Here is a 6,392-nt window from a genome sequence, read left to right as displayed (position 1 = left end):
CTGAAGTATCTCTTTTAACATTTCTTTCAAGGCAGGTCTCCTGGTAACAAATTCCCTCATTTTTTGCTTGTCTGAGAAAGTCCTTATAGAGTTTATAGCAGAGCGTAAATTTTGGTGGAGGAAAGAATTGGATGAATTTTACTAACTACTACCCTGAATTTGGACATGGACATATCAGTAACATTCTCTGTGCCTGTTTATTTTTTGGTTTGTAAATGACAGGATCAAACTACGTTATCTTCCTAGTACCATGCAATTCAATATTTCTCTGTTCTTCAATAATCTCTTTATGATAAACGAATAAGAGGAGACAGCACTGATTGGTTAGAGCAGATGACTAGCTGTTGAATGTATTTGTGTCTAGGAGAAAATAAGACAATCCATTTATTACTTTGAATACATATCCAGAATTCAAACTTGGTAAAGCAATCCATTCTTCAACATAAATTTATAAAAATTCAAAATAAAATTCTGTGAGCTCCAGTTGGAACTGGAGTTTAAGGAGATAAAATTACTAGCATGTCCCTATTGATCTAGACCCTGCACTGTCTTTGCTCATTGTGGCTGAGAATAGATAATCATAATGATGACAAGATTTCTTAGTGAATCTTTTTCAAAGAAATTCCAAGGGGGTATCTTGGGTAGAAGAAGGGTAATAGGTCCCATTTCCTGTTGTGTGGAAACTTGACCACCTACCTCTAGTCAAAAGAGGATCTTGGGTTCCAGTATTCAATCAGCAAGCAGACTTTGGCAAGCGAAGAGGCTTACTTTCAGGTGTTGGTGGAGAAAATGAAAAACAATTTTAAGGGATTACCTGATGTAACACAAACAACCCATACACAAATGTTCCTGATGCTTGCTTGTAAAGATTATCAATCTTGGGAGTTTCATTTGCTCTTTTGATAATGCTGTTAGGGACCTCAATCTTTTGATCAATACCAGCTTCAGACAGAGGTGATGCTTCATTTATCTCCAGGATTCCTTTCCATTCAAAGTAATCTGATATGGCAATGATCTTTTTTTGTGTGAATTTCTCTTTCAAGTTGGTGTTTAAAACCTTCACTTGGAAAAATTAAAACCTTCACTTGGAAAAAATCATACTAGCCCACAGTAGCATGAAAATTGTGTTTTTTCCCTTTTCTGGGGAGTCATATTAGAATGGCTCTGTTGCTTTCAGTATCATCACTGTCGTTGGGCCCTTTGGAAGAACATTTCCTTCTGGCAGCTACCTGGCATTGGATTTACATTATCTGATTCTATGTTGGACAGAAATAGGAAAATAAACTTACAAGTTTGAGCAAGGAATACAAAGTTACTTTCTCATGACTAAAACCTCAACCATAACATTGGGGCACAACAATCTTCACAGATATTTGGAGCTGGGACCAGGCTAGAAAGGAATTGCTTAGCAGAAAGGAAAGGCTAATGAACTGGTATAGCTTAGCCAGCAGAAGTATAAGGTAGCAGAAAATGCCATGGATGTTAAGAACACACTCATTTAAACAGAATAATCTTTCTGAATTAAAGCATGATCCTCAGCAAGAGCAGCACAGAGCTGTGGATGATAAGGCCATTGCCATTGAGGAAGTACATAAGAGATAGATTAAAATATAATAGTAAATTCAAATATATCCTTTACCCACTTAAATGACTAATGAAAATAAAAAGAGTGAAACAACAACTTGGATAGCATTGAAAATGGAGAACGGTGCCCACTACAAGCAACAAACACTGGGGTTTTCAGTTATCCCTGGTGTACCTAGGGCCATTTTGAGAGTCCGACTCATATTGCCTCCTCCCAAGAAATAGTGTTCTGCTATTACAAGTGATGAGAAAGACATGTAGTGGCTCATATTCCCTATTCTAAATTGGCTCAGGTAAAGGATATCTGATTAGAGCCAAGTCCTCCACTGTGTATCCACAGCATTTCCCAATGGCTGGGATGCTAACAGAAAAACAGAGGACAGGTTTGTTTACCTCTAATCTCCTTTCTCCACAGTGGCCTGGTTTATTTGAGCTGCAGCAGAGTACTTTCATGAAGTTGTTTTATCTGTAATAGGAAGTATAGCAGGCAAAGATGGATCATGAGTCCATAGAACATGGAGCCACACTGTTTAAGTCCACAGACCAGAAGTACTTAGAGTGGTCTGACTTGAGATATTACCTATGACAATCTCCTATGAATGATTAGACTTTTCTTGGATGTGGTTTCTCATCAGCGTTACCAGTTTACCATAACAAGGGAAACACCTTTGCCAAAGCCAGTTAATCAGTAACAAGAGTTATACTTGAGACTAACAACAGTAACTGTGGACTGCACTATTACTAGGTTGAAGAAAACTTGGAAAAGAGAAACAGGAAGTGTGTACCTCAGTTAATGAAGTGGAGGATGGAGTTGATGATGAGATCTGGAGAGACGGTGGAATGCCCATTGTTGCAGATAAGCTGGCTACTGAAGGATAGGTTGAATCTGCTCCCGGGTCACCTTATTCCTTTTTGTTCCAGTATTTTCTTTGGTTGTGTTTTTTCTTTTCTGAAAGTAATTTAATTTTCCTGTTAATGGTTTTCAGTATTAAAAGAAGCAGAACATATTTTCATTACTTTGTAGTTCGTTCTATTTATATGGAATGTGGTGTCCTTGGAAACTCCACGGAGTTCCAACCTATCACCTAAAGAGATGGCCAGTAGGTAAGAGTGGACATAGATGGTAGTATTAAAAGAGGGATGGTTGGCTTAAAAGGAAACATTACTTCTCTAATCACCTCTGTGTTGTGATGGGAAGAGCACTGGTCTTGGAATTAGAAAATCTAGGTTTATGAAAGCATGGCCAAGATATATTTCCAATCTGATTGTTAACTCATCTTGATAATGGGGATTATGTCATCATATTTATGTCATAGAAATTTTTATAGTGCCTTGCTCTTTATCTGGCACCAAATAAATGGTCCGTAATTCCTCAACTTGGTAAATCTGAGCTGTTGAAATATTAATAAAGAGCCAAGTACCATAGCGGAGTTTCTTCTGTGAGGCTTCCAGACTGCTTCTCTTCCTCAAGCTTACCTGAGCCACAAGAGTCTCCTCTGCTCTTTCAGATGTCAGATCTCCACTTGTGGTGGGTGCAGGTGTAGCAGCACCTGCTGCTTCTTGACTTCTCCTTTCCAAAGGAGTTAATACTTTTTTTCTCATTTTCATCGCAACTGATGCAAAAACAAAGAGGACATCATAAACACAGAGCATCTGGTCTAAGACAGCTGAAGCAGTTTCAATGCTATTTTCTCCCAGCTCCTGCCTGTGGGTCTAGGTACACTTTTGTCTACCTTGACTGAACTGGCCTGGCACAAGGGGTCCAATAGTAAAAACACAGGCAGGAAGACTGCCTCATGCTTCCTCAGTGGTTTTCGTACTCACTCCCTGAGCAGTAAGCATGTCCTTCTTGTCCTTCTGACTCCCACGTACCTCAGTCAAACTCTTTCCCAACTCTGTTCCCCTATCACTTCCTTTTAATAAAATCTAAGGTTTTCATGATGCTGACTGGTTGGTCATGTTCTATAAAACATCTGTTAAAATTACAGAAACCCATAAAAGAAAATATGACATGGATTTGTGAGGTGACAAAATGGTGATATTGGCCTCTGAAATTTTAAAACTTTTGGTTTTACTCAGTTATTTTACAAGAGGGTAAGTTCTTCACATCTCTTGGAGGTAGGTTTTTATGTTAAGTACTGCTGTGAATCTGTTATTAGAGGGGATAATGATCATGGAGCAAATGTGCCTAATAGAACAGGCACATTAATTTGTTAAATGTAAATGTTTTTAAATGAACTGCAATTCTTAAATTATTCTTTTGTCATTTTCTAGCATTTCTAACATACTAGAAGCCTCAGCCTCTCGTCAACTCCCTGTCTTTTGTTCTTTATCCTCACCCCAGATACACCTTCCAACATACATCAATCCCCTTTATAGGAAAGGGAATGCCCTAAATTGTTAACTTGTTGGCATCTGAAGTACCACCATTGCCATGGCTACTGAGTCCTAAATTGGGAAAGAGATGTTTCAACTATAACTAAGTCAGGGTTCTAATCAAGGTTGAGGATGGTGCAGAAAGAGTAAAAGTGAAGAGTTCTTCCTCATTACCTTTTAACTTTTCATTTTTAAGAATTTTAACAAGTTCTTTGAGTTCTCCTATGTGTTTGTACAATTCTATCAGTTTGACAACACAGGCAGCTCCTTGGAACTTTACTGCCATCAAGTCAGCAATCTGAATTTTATTATATTCTTTTTGAGTTTTTGTAGTCAGTTTTAAATCATCGGCCAGTAAAGACTTAACCATGCTGAAATGATAATCACTGATGGGCTCTAACCCTTTCAGCAGTACAGTTCTCTTACATGCATTCACCATCTCTCAATTTGTGGACGAGACTACAAGAGAAAAATAACACAGTGTTACACATTTATACAGACAATTTAAAAGACAGTTAATGTCTATGTGAGGGAGTGGCTCACGTAAAAGTGTAGTCCTTGGGTGTGACACTCCTTGTATGTGACAAAGAGGAACTTAATTAACAGATATGTCATTGTGGAAAATTGGTTGACAAATGCTGTATTAGAAAGGTCTAAAAAATTCATCCTTATTAATGATGATAGTTGAGTTGGTCCTGGGTGATTGTGATGGAAGTAGGTCCAGAAACAGATAATTGTTACAGTGTTTAGACTATGGGCTTTGTAGCATCAGAGTCCCTGGTTCCTCTTCACATCCTTTATTGGGACTGGAATCTATCCCTGAATGTCAGCCTTTCAGTTCCTGACTCTTCTCACACCCACTGTGACTTAAGTGGCCTATGTATAAATAGGGCTGTATTTGTGAATATCAACATCTGTGACCATCTTTTTGACACAGTAGTACAGTTCCAAGCTAGGATTCCTACCCTAATCCACTTGGCTCTCCCCTGGTCAGCTGTCGTTAACATCCCTGGGGCTTGAACTATATTCTTTGTGTCCTCTATGCTCATGTCACCATTTTGCTGGACTTCTATCCTCTCCCTAGTGAAGAATTACAGCATTTGTATTTTGGTCTTGATTTTTTTTTTTTTGTGAGGAAGATTGGCTCTGGGCTAACAGCCATTGCCAATCCTCCTCTTTTTGCTGAGGAAGATTGGTCCTAGGCTAACATCCATGCCCATCTTCCACTACTTTATATGGGATGCCATCACAGCATGGCTTGACAAGTGGTGCATCGGTCCGCACCCAGGGTCTGAACCCATGAACCCCGGGTTGTCAAAGCGGAGCACGAGAACTTAACTACTATGCCACTGGACTGGCCCCTGGTCTTGAGTTTTAACAGGCATTTATTTTCTTCCTTCTAGTTTTATTTTCACTAAATAGTTATTGTCAGACAACCGAACATCTTTTTATAAAAACATGGCTGTATCTTTCTTGAAATTCTTCAATAGTTTTCCCTTTTCTTGAATAAAACTTTCCACTTCTTAGCATAGCTTGAAAGGCCTTAATAATCTATTGCATTTTTACTTGTGTTACTTTTGTATTTTCTTATCTTATACTCTAGAAATATACAATATACCTCTTTTAATTTTTTTCAGGCCTTGTGACTTTACTAGTTCCTTTTCTGCTGCCTGGAAAGCCATTCCTCTCTTTCTTCCTTTGACTACCTCTTTATAGCCTTCAATGCTCAGCTGAGGCTTTGTCTTCTGAAAGCTACCAGAACCCATATTGGAATAAGTTTCACTCCTCTGGACCTCTTAGCACCTTGTGCTTCTCCTTGATGGCAGTCAGTGCATGGACTGGATTCCAATTTTCTGTTTAAATTCATGAGTTCCTTTAGTTTAAGGAGTATATGTTTGTGTACCTTTCGTATAATTGGGTGTTCAAATTCTTAGGGCTATGAATTGCTGTTTCATGTGAGAATATGAGCATACTCAGATTGGTCAGGCCCGTAGAGTGAAGGAAAAGTCACCACAAAGACACATTGTAGTGAAACTTAAGAATATTAAAGTGAAAATTCTGAAAGCTTCTGGAAATAGTGAGTAGAACACCTACAAAGCTTTAAAGATTTGATTGAAATTGATTCTCTATGGCCAAATTGTCTGCAGCAGGACAAGAGAGTGATTTTTATTTAGTACTGGTCCAAAGTTTCATACTTGTAATTTCAAAAGTCATTAAACTACAAAAATAAAAAGATTTTTCTTTTGGGGGGTCACATGGAATGAGGGTTGGGAGGGAAGTGCAGCAACAAAATATATTTGCAAATTATGAAGATGATGTGAAGTGATATGTGGTTATTTATAGTCTGTATTATTCATCCGATTTTAGTGTAAGTAGTCATATGGTTTGTTTAGAAATAATAATGCATTTCATCTTGGGGTGCTAATCTTATT

The 6,392-nt window shown here is 38.2% G+C and overlaps 1 long non-coding RNA gene across 1 annotated transcript; it reads right to left on the bottom strand.

The window, feature by feature from the left end:
- Window positions 1-1,820: 1,820 nt before the first annotated feature.
- Window positions 1,821-3,275, bottom strand: LOC131404630 (uncharacterized). Its single transcript, XR_009219818.1, has 3 exons — window positions 3,061-3,275; window positions 2,370-2,533; window positions 1,821-2,050 (listed from the first exon to the last, which is right to left on the bottom strand). It is a non-coding gene; the product is annotated as an uncharacterized LOC131404630 (long non-coding RNA).
- Window positions 3,276-6,392: the final 3,117 nt, after the last annotated feature.

The sequence above is a fragment of the Diceros bicornis genome, chromosome 4 (genome assembly GCF_020826845.1).
Source record: "Diceros bicornis minor isolate mBicDic1 chromosome 4, mDicBic1.mat.cur, whole genome shotgun sequence".
NCBI classification, from domain to species: domain Eukaryota; kingdom Metazoa; phylum Chordata; class Mammalia; order Perissodactyla; family Rhinocerotidae; genus Diceros; species Diceros bicornis.
The sequence above is the reverse complement of the archived record's forward strand: the minus strand, read 5'-3'. Positions and strand labels throughout refer to the sequence as shown.